Source organism: Chroicocephalus ridibundus, chromosome 1 (assembly GCF_963924245.1).
Source record: "Chroicocephalus ridibundus chromosome 1, bChrRid1.1, whole genome shotgun sequence".
NCBI classification, from domain to species: domain Eukaryota; kingdom Metazoa; phylum Chordata; class Aves; order Charadriiformes; family Laridae; genus Chroicocephalus; species Chroicocephalus ridibundus.
The window spans coordinates 101,685,759-101,700,186 of record NC_086284.1 but is presented as its reverse complement, the minus strand read 5'-3'; the positions used below and the strand labels follow the sequence as shown (position 1 = coordinate 101,700,186).

General features: G+C 43.3%; 1 protein-coding gene across 3 annotated transcripts in view; it reads right to left on the bottom strand.

The window, feature by feature from the left end:
• Positions 1-14,428, bottom strand: part of KCNJ6 (potassium inwardly rectifying channel subfamily J member 6) — a 170,225-nt gene that overhangs the window by 17,164 nt on the left and 138,633 nt on the right. The gene's annotated exons all lie outside the window — the stretch shown is intronic.

The window sequence follows — 14,428 nt, the reverse complement described above, 5'->3', positions numbered from 1 at the left end:
CATGAGGTTCTAAAAAATGTATGCCATAGCAAATGGAAAGCACGGCGCCAGATTCTAGTCTCAGTCAGCAGCAGTTCAAACCAGGAGCATCTTCCACCAGGATATAGCTATTCCAGACTGTGGACCTGACTCAGATCTCCACAGTTTTACACTTTCATGGGATTCTTGCTAAGTCCCAAGCAATGTAGCAGATGTCTGCTTGTGAGGCAGCATCCTCTGGCTCCTGCTGTGTTCCTAAGGCATGTTTAACCTCCAGGATGGGAAAGAGAAATAAAACTTGGCTTGCTCTCTGTGAAAGCTTGCTGATCCCTTCTCTCCTTCGTGCTTGCAGTGAAGCAGGCTTGGGTAGTAGGGGGTTCAGGAATGGCTTTAAAGCTAGCTGTACTTCCTTCAAACAGTGTTAATCACAATGCCGGGGAGGAATAAGAGTTCGGAGACAAGGCAGGTTGAAGAAGGGCATGTGAGTTTGGGAGGAGTTCAAGAAAGCATCAGGAAAACACCGAATCCAACCAGCTCTGTGCCATGCAGTGAGCCCTTCTCTCTCCTCCCACCATGACATAAGTTTTCCCTCGCTGCCAAATGAAATAAACTGTCACTGCCTTCACTTCGTACTTACTCCAGGCAGAGATGTTTTTAACCAGAGAGATAAAAGAAGCACAAACTCTGCACAAGGCATTTTATTATCTAACTAAACCCAGGAGGTGTTCCTGGGACAGGTGACAGATTGATAGGGCCACCTTGGCTTCTTCCCCATGCTTCTCCTTGAAGTACAGCTGAGGACCTGGGCCCTGATGTGAGTAAGTGTTCATCACACCCCCCGAGGCTGAACTCCTGCCTGGCTAATCTGAGATCAGCAGGGACAGAGCTGTCTCAAAGAATGAAGACTCACTCTTTTTAATCGCACATTTCTAAAGAGAAATGGGAGAATAAACTGTGATCACTTATTCCCAGCATGGGAATGAGCACTGGAACTGAATTGAAAAATGTTGCTGCACCCCAAAAAGCCCAAACCCTGACATTAGACATTGTTTTAAGAGCAACTACAGAAGTGGCATGTGCTGGGTCCTATGTGCATGGAGCATTACCTGCTGATACTCATTCGGTACAACCCAGCTTCTTTGCTTCTTGTGTTTCCTATCAATTTTAAAATTACATTTTATTCTGATTTTGCTGGAAATTGAGGTCAATGCAAATACAACAATACAAGCACAGAATGTATTATGCCAATAAGTTTGCACCGGAATCTAGAAGCTCAGCAGGGAACAAATTATTAAGGCTCAGAAAGGACAGTATTAGTAATGTTTGGCTCTTGTTTCCCGTGACCTTTTATCTGAAAGTCTCAAAGGAAGGGAAATATCATTATTGTTGTTTTACCAATGGGGAAATTGAGGCAGAGAACAGTGGCTTGTCCTGAGGCCTTATTGAAGGTGTGTAGCAAAGAAATGCTACTGTGGTGAGGATGCATACATTTTGATAGTCATTTGGGGGCATGCTGGCTATCTGCTGTCATTTGATGTGAGCCAGGAGGATATTTTGGCCTAAAGCACTGAGGCAGTTTTCATGGAGAGCTAATTTTTGAAATAGCATTTTTTTTCAGATCCTGTTATTTCGACACAAGGCAAGGTTCCGCTTGTTACCAGAGTCTCAGCAGAGCTCAAAATCTTTCCTAAGATCATTGCTCTCCTTTGCTTTAAGCAGAGCAGGGTATGGATGACAAAGCTGGAGAGCTTGTTTTGGGAACAGAAGGCGGATGAGATGGGTCACGTTATGGAACGCAAATGTGTTTTCCTGGAGTCACAGTTGTGCTTCCTCAGCCTTTTCCTGTTCTCTGCGCAGTGGAGCTCTCCCCCTCTTTTAATCACAAATGAAAAATTTCTACTTTGAGAATAATGGAGATTTTGCCTGCGGGTGCTGTGATAACATGAGGCTGTGGCACGTGCACAGGCGCGCACACACATACAGATATGCAGAGATGTACGGCGATACCGAGGTCAGTGATTTTGTCGTTCTCCTATACCCAAAATAGCAAATCCTTGATGTGTAAGCCTTGGAAATCCTCAGTCTCTTCAAATGCTTAATGAGATAGGTTGATTATCATCAATTGAAAATTAGTTCTGTCATACGAGGGGAGGAGAAGAGAATTTAACTGTCAGAAGTGGGAAGACAATTAGCAGACTTCAGAGAGGCACTGGGACAGTTAAGAAGTTGTTACAAGAAAATAACTAGGAAATGATGGATAGATCAGGCTGTTATAAGCATATGATTAACCTGAACAACAAATTACCACAAAATACTGAGGTATGATGGGATTAAATCAGACAACACAGTGAGCGAAATTCTGTTGCACAATCACAGCATGGAAATATTTGGGGTTAAAATTTTTGGAAAAGTTTAACGGCATTTCCTCCCACCAAAAACATTTGTAGTGCAGAAAGCTTCACTTGATTTCTAATTTGGGAAAATGCTGTACCAAAACTCATAATTCTTTTTCTGCATAGTTTACCGGGGTAGTATTACACATCTTGGCAGCAGGAAAACTCTGTAATAAATGATAGCTCTTTCAGCCTGTTGGCAGTATACAGTCCAGCCATCAGTCTTGTAAATGTTCCCATAACCATTGAAAAGTTGAAATAATTTGGAACTGTGGCTTAACACATTATTAATCACAGAGCAAAGGGTTTGCTCTGATTTCACCAGGCGTACTAACGGAAAAAAACCTATGATCCTCTCAGATGCCAGCACAGGGATAAAAGCGCAGCTAATCATATGCTGCTCCCATGATTGAGTACAGGCTTCAAGCCCAGTATTTCAGGGAGCATTCCTCAAAGTTTGGTCAAGTATGAAGGCTTTCATTTAACAAATCCCTTTGTGAACTTGGACAGGTTGTTTGTGTGTCGATGTGTGTGGAGGAGGAGGAAGGAAGGAGAAGCCAATTAATATTTCGTTCACCTTCCTGACTGATAATGAGAAAGAGAAATATGATATTTTCCCCTGGTGAACTGACTGTTCTAGTTGTGATGTGTGCCTTTTGGGCTAACCAATGATCCCATTTCTACGGGCTGTAAACTAGCCAGCTGATGAGTCCAAAGCCAATGACAGGGTGATGGCCCAATCCAAGGTTCCGAGAAGTCAAAAATACCTTCTTCTGTGTTTCTTGGCTTCTGGAGGGGAGCAGCTTAAGTCTGAATGGTAGTGAGCTGCAAAAGTCTCTGTTGGAATGGAGTTGCTCTTCAGGACCCTTTACCTTTGGGGAATTTCTCCAGTTCTTTTTCTGACTGCTGATTCACATTAATGTTTGTGAATCCAAGTGTGGGAATACAAATGGAGTTTCAACAAAAGAACTCATCCAAAGGAAATCAGCCAAAGGTAATGAGGATGTCGTGAGTTGGGTTATTCATATCTAAAAGGTATAATTCATCTTCATGAACTCTGCAATACCTAGCAACAATACCACAACAGCTTTCCACTACATATGATGCCACATTCAAGCCAGCTCAGGCTGGCCTGCTGCTGTTTGGGTTATTGTTGTACCTTGAACTGAATTGCTGTGAACAAATATCTCAAAAGAGGGAGCACAATCAGAGCCCTGACACTGCAAAACTCCTGAATAATGCTGTAGCTTGCGGCTCTGTTGCTAACAGGAGAAAGATGGAGATTAAGATGGCAGCTGCAGAACAAAATTCACTTTGCAGCCTTTTTACACTGTCATATTTAAGAGAGAAAGCCGCAAGTATAACTGATGAGGTATGATGCTTTAGAGGAGGACAGTCTGGATTTGCAAGAAGTTTTGAATGTCATTTTCCCACAAGCACTTCCATCTCCCTTCGTAAGCTAATTTTAAAAGTTAATGGACTAGATCCTTGGATGTGTTAGTGATACATTGTACTGCCTCGGTGGTGTGAAAGAGCACTAAAGGCAGTCTCCTCCTGTTGCTGGAGGTTTTCCCCTGACCCAGGGAACTGCTGGGCAATACGGGTCAGGCAGAAGGGATCTTCCATGAGCCCTGATATGTCTGGAGCAAAAGCTTCTGGGAAAGAAGTAGGATGAGAGGAGTAACCGTACACCCCAGTTTTGAGTGATGACTGCCTTGGGGCTCTAGGCTGAAAGCAAAAATAATTTTACAAGTTACCTATAAAACAAACAGACCCAAGATTAGAAGAGCACTGAAAGACTCTGAGAGGTGTTTTGCCTTGCCATGGCTTCTCCACGCAATCAGCAGGTGTGGGCCTCTGCCACTTTTGACTGCATACTTGGAAGAAGGCTTGAAAAACAATGAGGGATAAATGATTCCCTGCAATTCATTTCCTCAGGTGTGTCTGAGAAAACAACCAGTTCCCCCCCCCTTTTTTTTTTTTTTTTGCATGACTTACACCTACTGGCATGTGGCTGGGGTCGGTGCAGGCTGTGCTGAGCTTGGCATCAGCTGCTCTGGGACCTGAGGGGGGGTGCTGACCCAGCAGGGCACCGACACTTCCACTGCGCAGTCAAAGGGGAGCCTAAACTAAAGGCTAGTGCCCTGGGTTGCACCTTCTACACAAATCCTGCAACGCACCCACTTACTAACTCCACGTTTATGCGATCCGAACTAGGGGGTTTGGAAAATTTGTGTAGATACCCTGGGAAACCACAGGGTGCAGCAGAAATGGTGTCCATTAAAACAGCACCAACTGTGATAATGTTCACCAAAAGGAAGAGGAGGCTGGTGGGGGGCAGTAACAACTTTAGCTGGCCAGTTTTAATCTCCTGTTTTAAGTCAGTTTGACTCCAAGCCAGGGAGAGATGCTGACAGAGGGACTGACTGCACGGAGAGAGGTCTGAGCCCTGCTCTCTGTTTGCCTCACCCTTCTGATGAGAATGCAAGCCCACAGTAAACCAACATGAACGCGGCATCTAAAAAAGGAAACAGAAGTGAATAGGCAATCAGACTGGTCACTGTTACAACTTGGTGCCATCATATAGCAATAGTTTAAACTTCCTGCAGCTTAATTCTGTCATCATCCAAGAGTCTAGACAGGCTTCCTGCTCTTCTGATTCAGACTAGATGTTTTCCACACAAGAGCTTAAGGTTATTGTTGCCATATTTCAGTTGGAGGAACGATTTCCTTGGAATTAGTCTGAAACTAAAGATGTGGACATGTCTTAAGCACAGCTGATGATTCTCCTCCATTTCAGGTAAATGGACTGACTTGGTCCTTCATCTCCTACCTGGGCAATGCAGTTTAGCAGGGCATAAAACCATGGGTCCGATCCATGCCGAATGCCGAAGCACTTCCAGAAGCACATCTTACTTGTCATTACATCTCTACAGCAAGAATAAGAATCATGTGCTTATTTTCAAGGTTCTCATTACCTGAGACCTCAATAACTGTGGACTGTTTCTGTTTTGGGTAAGAACGGTCAAAATGGAACTTTTCAGTTTTTACAGAGGCAAGATACTGAAGAATAAACTCCAATGACAGTTAAAACTCGGTAGTTTTCATCTGAAATTCCAGACAGGCATTTTTGACCTTGTCTTTTTAATACAAACAGGGATTAGCATGGATCAAAGATAAAAAAGAGCCAGCCATTGCATCCGACACATATTTTTCCTGATGCAGGGAGGCTATGGATCTCTTCTGCTACTTTTTAGTTGTGCTGTATAAAGTCTTTAGACTCTGCAGCAGGATGGATCTGTCTGAGATGGGACAAAAAGAAGCTCCCTGTGTAGACAGTAATGAGACCAAGAGAGAACACTTCTTCTTGGGAAAAGCATCACTTAGAAAAGGAGTCTTTCCTGCTGCAGTCAGGAAGGGGCTGTGGGAAAGGATACACTGAGAAATGTGAAGTAGAGAGCTGCATCTTGAGTGGTCAAGAGCACCTTTTCTTTTTCCCCAGACAGGACAGGGGACAAGAAGAAAGGGCGGGTCTGAATTTTCCTTTTCTGTTCCTATTGTGCCAAGCGTGAGGAAGCAGAGGGTCAATCGGCTGAGCCACCCATGAGCAGAGTGGATGGCTCAGTGGGACAAGACCTCAGGGGCCATGACCACCTAAGCGGGTGGGGCTGAGGGCTGATTCTTTGTTTTGCATTAGGCTTTGATACTCTAGAGGGGACAAATTCTCTAGGCTAACCCAAAGACTAGGCTAACCCACTTCCATGCTGCACTTCCCCGAAGGACTGCAATGCAGGAGCAGCACAGATCCAGGATGCGCAGCAGCAGCATCCAGGCTAAGCAAAAATGCTGTAGGATGGAAAACTGAAGCTGTGGAGAAGTGGGTGACATAGGAGCAGGCATGCCCCTTCTGCCTGTTAGGTTAGTATAACTTCACAACCTGTCACAGAGAACTTGAGAAAGATGGTTTGATTCCAGAAAATGTTAGTCCTAAATCTCAGTGTTTTATGGCAACACGGAGAGGCATAACTCTCAGGGTGTACCTGTTGGTTGCCAGCATCAGAACACAACCTAGAATGCGAATAACAATAGCTGGAGAAGTTGTGAACTGTAGCTCACATGAATGTGAGCTACAAGAGCAGAGCAAGTTTCCCATGTTCAGGAAGGATGTGTGTGCATTTTCTGTGTCCTGAGCCCTTCGGGTCCTGGTCTTGGTAACACTCCTGCTACTGATTGTACAATTCAGCGCTTGAGGTGATCAGCTCAGGTAAATCTGAGTTGAATGTAAATCTGGCCTCTATGTGGCAGATCTGCCTTAAGGGGAGGACAGTGGGGAAGATGAGAAAACTTTCTTTATTTTTTCCTTTTGTCTGTTCTTTTCTCTTTCTCTCCTTGTCAGAGAATGACAGATGTCTGTATGTCAAACTGACACACCATCAGGTATAATCTTGAGCTGAATGAAGGCTGTAATTTGATTAAGGGGCTCTGACAGGTTTTGAAACAGTGGCAGTGTTTTAAGACTGAACCTGAAGGATTTAATTCATTAATAGTGTAGGTGCTGCATAATACAGTTTTCATAAACCTTTTCTACTGTAGCAGCTGGAACGTCCCTCTGTCTGCTCATCCTGCTGAATTCAGAGGGACTGAATAGAGCTGAAAGATCTTGTGAAAGGGGCAGCTAATGAAGTGAAACTTCAGGGAGGCTGGGTTCAGCAAATGAAGACCTGCAGTGATTTGACAGCTGCTGAGAGGTCTGTGTGGAAAAGAAGCTGAAACTCTCACAAAACACAGAATTGGTTTGAGATTAATTTCTCAGTTCTCAGTTCAGATCAGTGTCACAAAATTAATAGACTGGTGTCACTTGACAAAGTCCGTACTTACACATGGGGGCTGGTATAAAACTAGTTAAAACTCATTTAAGTTGATTAAAGTCCATAATGCACAGATACAAAGCTTGAGGTGAAAAGCTGTAGGTCAGAATTGAACAGATTTTTTTTTTCACTTGAGCTTTCTCAGAAAGTAGTCCAAAATTTTTCTCCCGTGTCCCATATGAGGGCCTTAGTAGCAGGGTGGGAATCAGACATGTGGGTCAGACCTAACAGCTCTTAGCTTTAATGGATCAGGTTCATTTGGACTCTGGTTTGCAGATAGGTAAGTGGGATGGCCTTATGGGTTCGTATACTACCCTTCATCTTTTATGTTTTGGCTAGAAGACTTTGGATGTATGCAAGCTAGTTAAAATAACCGAGCATTTTTCTGTTCATCCAGCACCATAATGGACACTCTGAGGAAAGGTCTCCAGTTTCTTTCTGATGGATCCAGGGTTAGATCATTGGGCTGGCAGGGGGACATGGGCTTCACTTCTTGGGAGAGAGACAAAAGACTACAATAAATAAAGATGTCTCCTGGCCCTGGAGAGAAGGAAGACCTAATCCTCTGTTAAAGTAAGGGAATCTCTTCTTCATTCCTGAGAATCAGTAGCACCCACGCAATGTTCCTTGTATTGGAAACTTAATAACTTCACTTGAAAATCATGCCTTTTTGATGGCAGTGGAAATAACATGACTTTTAAACAAGTAGAGGAGACTGTCATTGAAGCCGAGCCAGTTCTGTGGGAGTCAGATGATTAAGGTAGATATGATGTAGGAGGGAAGAAATACTATCATTTGGAAAAAATACTGTATTTTGAACAGGTTTAATGTTCTCTTCCAGGAAAGTGGGGTTGTTATTATTAAGTGCATTACCAACATTAGATGCAGGGCTTGATTCTCTGTTGATGTGCCTTCTCTGTAATTGTTCACATCCATGCAAATTGCCTATAAAATGAGTCTAAGTTGTTACAGAGTTGTACAGTTGAAGTCTAGGGGAACTTTGTGTTCGCTTTTTCAGATGTAGAAACAAAGAGGCAGAGGGTGAGGTAAGAGGGAATTTGGGTCTCATCTGGGTCATGCCAGTGTCTGCCAGTCTGTCTGTAGTGCAGCAGCCCAGGGATCTATTTTCTGATGCGTTCATAAGGTCTGTTTCATTGTTGTTGGCCTGACCTGAGTCCTAGCTCAAGGCTGTGCAATGCTGTTCCCATTTTTACGGCGGGGCAATGCTGCTCCGGCATGGATAACTCGCCCCTTCCAGGGCATTGAGTTGTGCTGGGGGTTTCAAACTGGCCTCTGAGGCTGCAGCCCAGCAGCCTTAGATAGGCTGTTTTCTTGGTGTGTGCAAACAGCTCCTTAACTTATGCCTTGGCTTAAGGGACGTGCTCAGCCCAAAGCTGGTACCACTGCAGGCAGTCGAGTGACCTGAGAGCGGCTGGAGGGCAGAGGCAGCAGTGCTGGGAGAGGGTGGCTCTGCATGTGAGCTGGGCACCGGCTGATGCTGAAAGGTCTAGTCTTGCTCTGAAGCAGGTTTCACCTCTGAAGCTTCAGGCCCTCTGCTCCTCTCTTCGCTGCCCACTGAAGATGTCTTGCTTTTGGAGCATGGCTTCTTCACTGGGTCTGTTCCTGGTTTCTCTCTGGGTGGGACCAACCCAAAGCCAAATGAAGCTAAAAGACACAGATCCGAGCATTTTCACTCCCCCACATCTTATTCCAATGTGGATACAATGAGCATTGTGCACAATTTGGGAGTTCAAATTTAGAACTTGAAGTATTCATATTTAGGCTTGAAGTATTGCTCACATGGTACATATTTTCCCCCATTTTAATGGTCCTGCATCAATTACTCTAACATGAGAAAGGGGGGAGGAAGCAGAAAATCTGCACTGAAAACCGAGTAAGTACAACATCTGAGGTAGATTTAGTGTAATATCTTATGGTTTGGATGCAATAAAATCTCAGCGCAGTGATTATGCAAATGTAATAAACCCTGGTGACGATGCAGTTAGACTTGACTTGAAGTGACAGGAGTCTTTCTGATGATTTCAGCGAACTCAGGGTGTACACACACGCTGGCAACTGCTTCATCTTAGGGTCTCAGCATTTTAACATAAACAGGTGCCCTCTGGGTAGCAGCCCATAGCAATACCTTTCAAAACACTGTGTTTTACTATCAAAATGGGTTTGTGCTGCAAACAAACTTCTCCACAAGCAAATTTCCTTCTCTTCTCCTTGAAAAACTTGTACAACTTTCAAACTGGCAAAAAAATGAGATAAAACATAATCTGCCTTCAAATACTTTATGCCAGGTTGTAGAAAGCATCTGTTTCTTAGCACAATTATTGGTTTCTGACTTTGCAGCAGAGGAGTTAATTGGCCCTGGGCTATAACCAGAATGACAACTGACTGCTGTATAACTCAGCCTCTGGGCCCACAAGATGTTCTATGTTAGCAAGTATATATTGATTTGTATCAATTCCTCTACTTTACTCTAGCCTTTCTTCCCACATGCGTAACACCACATCCATAGAACGAGTTAGAGGACCCTGTTACTCATTTGTTACTTTGCCTGGGGTTTGAGTGACCATGTATATTTTAGTGACTTCTGCCCACACACTTTCCCTGGTATTTATTGCACTCTTATAAACTCGGGGTTTTTTAAAAATCTGTGGTTCAAAATTCATTGAGGAGATTACCTTTCTTCCTTGGCAGATTACGACTCTTTTCAGGGTCCCTTTAGCACCAGGCCTTCAGACTCATGATAATGAAAGTTCAAGATTTTCCAGTCTGGAGAACAGAAGGGTACTACACCAGTAGTTTTTACAAGATTTTCTAGGCTGAGATTACTGTAATTACATGACATATATGGAAAATACAGTTGCTGTATATTATTGCCACCTGCTTGGAATACTCTCTTTATATCAGCATGGCTTCATCATTCAGTTGTAGTGTGATGCCACGGGATCTCATGATAAAGACATTATAACACATGTTATAAATGCCAATATGGATTTATGAGACAACCTGCATTTTTTTTTGCTTTCACGGTACCAATTCTACACTGAGTGCTAATCTTCTGCCAGTACAGCTGTTCCTGCGCAGTGCTATTTTCTTCTCCTTTTGTTCAAACAACCTACAGGTATGTTATGTATTTTGTCCATTTAAGCCAGTTATGTCCATCCTCAAATTAAATATTTAATTCCTTTAAAATTGATTTTTCCTTATCTTTTCAAGTCCTACATAGCTGGAATGGTGGAGATAAGGCACTCTGTACTGTACTGGGCTGTTTTTACCTGGAACGTAGCTGGCTGAAGTTTACTGCTCTCCCAGTGGCCAGTGATAGCTCTGTGCTAGCTTTTTTTGGGAAATGAAGGTGGAGGGTGCTACTCAAGGGCACACTCCAGCTGTCCGATGACTGCCTGGACCTGCAAGGGTCCCTCAGGTGTGATACTCCCTGCATCCCTGCAGGACAATACACATTTTTTTTTCTGTCCTCACATCCTCACAGGTACCTGGGTGGAAACACAATGTGCTGCTGAGGGTCCAGGCTGTGACAAGGGAGCAACGTGTCTGGCTGCCTGACAGAGAAGGTACCCATAAAAACTGGGTAGCTTTGCTCTCAGTATCTGTTGAATAGATTGCTGAGAGGCAAACCAGAGCTGGAAAGCTTGGCTTGAAGAGTATGACAGTTTGAGCCTCTATTCTCAATTTGGGACTGATGCATTCTGGATTGCTCAGCTCCCCAGGCTCCCTTCCCTCAGGTCCCAAGCCATCAGCGTTTGTTGGATCACAGTGTGGCAAGCAAACAGCTGTCCTGGGGTGTCTTGGCACCAATGCGCTGCACAATCTTTCTCACATTTCCATCATGCTCTCAAAGCAGTGGTCCATATATGGCACAAAGAGCATTGGATATTTATTATTTTTTTTTTCAGATGTTGCTTTTTGTTCTGTCTTCATTTTTCCAAAGTTTGTGGGCTCTGAGGTAAGCTCAGCAAAAGCAATTGCTGAGATGGTAGAAAAAACAACTCATACCAGAAACCAGTTTAGCTGAGCAGCTCTCTCACATTCTCAGGGACAGACACCATGACTTGACTTCAATATTTTGTATGTATTTTCATCCAGCTGTTTTATACAAACACACACGTATGTGTGTATATATATACACACACACACACGTTACCCATACTAATGGGTGAGATGTGGTATTGCCATAGTAAGTTAAACACATCACTCCTAGCCTATGCCGAAATGCCTCTCAAGTGCCTCTACTTTGTTGCAGTTCCTCATACCAGTCTTCCTCACACAAATTCCCTTTCATCTCAGTGCAAATCAGCCTGTAATTTCTCACCTCTAGCTTGGCTGCTGATATTGCATCACTGGAAATTTACATTACTGTTTTGGCCCCCAGAAGATGAATGCGGTCATTTTCTGCTCCCTCCACAGGGGTTTCTATGTCACAGCGGAGCACCAAATAAAGCTGGAAAACAAAACTGGCTGAAGAACATGGGAATGGGAGACTCCCAGCACCAACCTATCATGCCCTGGCTGTTCTGCAGTCCTTAAGTGGAAGATGCTGTATGAGTTGCTGGATAGAAATTGCAATGATTATTTATTGTTTTCTGTGCATTTTATGTTGGTTGGTTTGTAGACATCAGTAAAACTTGGCTGCTGCCTTTTCAGCATCACAGGTTCGGCTATTGGGCTCCTCAGAAGACTATTTTGAATTATTGAGATTGTGTGCCTATTGGGGCCTCCTAAAAGGAAGTGAGAATATAAATAAATGAGGAGGAGGGGAGCATGGCAATGCTAGAACAATCCAGACCTCAAATTATAAACAGGGTTTTGTGCTCAAGAAACCTCCTTGCTTCTGAAGGGAGAAGCAATTTTTTTATTAAAAAAATAAAATGGAAAAAAATTTTATGGAAAAAAATTCCAGGGGAACTCCCGGAGATATTTTAACTTTTTTGCTCTGAGTGTTCTGGTCTGCTTGACGTGATATTTACATAGTGTAATGAAGAGTTTTGAGAGAGATCTGATCCCTGTCTTCACTGCTATGAAGAGGATCAGCCTTGAGATCTGTGTGCGTTTACTAGACTCTCTAGCTCTCTGCTCTAGTTCTGTTATCTTTTAAATGAAATCATTAGCACATATTTGTAATGGACCTGCTATACCTGGTGTAATTTTGGCTCTCGATTATTTTCTTTGTAACAGATTATGCACTAAACCACATATGACAGATGGAAAGCCTGGTAGGAGGCGCTGAATTGAGTACATAAGAAGGGGAGGTACAATAAGGTGTATTTTCATGGACTGAGCATTTTTGTACACAGCAGTGTTTGTATTTGCTGTGAACAGTTTGTATGATGAAATAGTCAAGATTTGTTGGGGCTGTCTTTGTGGAACGGCTTGTTCCATCCATACGCAGAAGTAAGAGTGGTTGTGGAGAACAGAACGACTGCAGGACTGCTGCGATAAAGTGTGCCTGAGGGAAACACATCGTGCCTGATACCACTGTTCCTCCCATAGGTATGCAGTCTCCTCAAATCTTGTGAAGTCCCCTTTTAATAGACAAAAGTTCCAGTATGGGTACTTTATCTAGATTATAAACATTTATCTGCTTCTAATCTTCCATTTGCCTTTTAATTAGAGTCTTAATTGCTTCTTCTCTGAGGCCATTAGGGAGTTGACAGGCATTGCACAGCTCAATTTATTCCTTTAGGGTCCTAATTCAAAGGCCACCAGAGACTGAGACCTACTCCATGGGTCTGGGAGAGCTTCGGATCAGGCGCAAAGTTGTATATTAAACATTTGATACACATTGGTAGAGGGTGTTTCTGGACTGGATTTCTATCACTGATGGCTTTTGAACACTTAAACAGTATTTTATATCCCTTTGGAGGGTAAAGGAAGGCAGATGTAGCAAGGTTAGGATTCAAGTTTTGTGTCTTAAACCCTTGTCTTGACTAATTTAACAGGGTTTTAAAACCCTGTTGTAGTTGTGTTCAAGCCCTGAGGGAAGAGTCTTAAAGAGGAGTTTGAACATATTTATAGAAGCATCTGGAACATGGACAGGCAACTTTCATTTGACTGTTTCTAATTCATCTTTAAGTTGAAAAATGAGTATTGGGTCTATTTTGAAATATTTGTCTTTTGAAAGGACTCAGATCTTTACCTCATTATTCCTTGCTACAGGAAATAAAAAAACCCAAACCAATTTAATTGCAAAATCGGAAAGGGGAACAGAGCAGTTGTTCTCCAGGGGTATAGCTGGAGGAGGCCAGTTGTGAAAGGTGGGCTTGTGCTCATTCTGCACTAGCTGCTGTGATGCTTCCCTTGAGCTGATGCCAACCCGTCTCTCCTGGTGCTGGCTCCCCGTCCTGTCCTGCCTCACGCTGCAGATCATGTTGGAAGTGCTGTGAGTGACCACTTTACTGTGTGGTCTTGACACACAACTGTAATGGTACTTATGGCTTGTATTTCTAAAATGAATACTCTTCAAAAATGGTCTGGAAAGGCTTGAGTTGCTGTAGTAGGGCCAGATCAATCACTTGCAAAGCACCGAATTTTGATTAGCCAGGTACTGCAAACCATGGGGCTATTGTGTTGTGAAGGCAGCTGCTGGTCTCTGCCTTCCCAGGAGAGTCTGCCCTTGACTCATGGTAGAAGAAGGGCATTTTTCTCAATGGCAAAGATAAACCTCCTCCACTTCACAGCTGTGTAGATGTGGCTACTGCCTTTGAAGCAGATTTTTGGTCGGACAAGAATCCTTGACTGACTCCAGACCTTTGGCTTTGGACTCTTCTACGCTTTGTCACAGCATCCGTCATGGCCCTGGTGGCAGTTAGAGACTCATTGCTGCACTGAAAAAGTAGCTCATTTGTTGTCTTCTCACTGTAAAACAAACTAATGGAAAAAGAACCTGAAAATTATGAAAAGGGAGGGGGGATTTTCCTGTCCTGGAGATCTAAGTGTAATAAATTAATACTTCTCATGCAAGGGTGAAAAAAAATTGAACCTAATGGCTGGTTAAAAAAAAGTGCCAGCACAATTTAATTGGACTGTCTGAGTCATAAATCTTTTTTGTTGTGGTGGTGCCTGGCAGCTCTGCCATAGTCAGATTGATTTTTCTCCTTTAGTGGTAAGACCCTACTCTTCAGTTCTCATTAGTCTGCATCAGTCAGAAATGTGGAA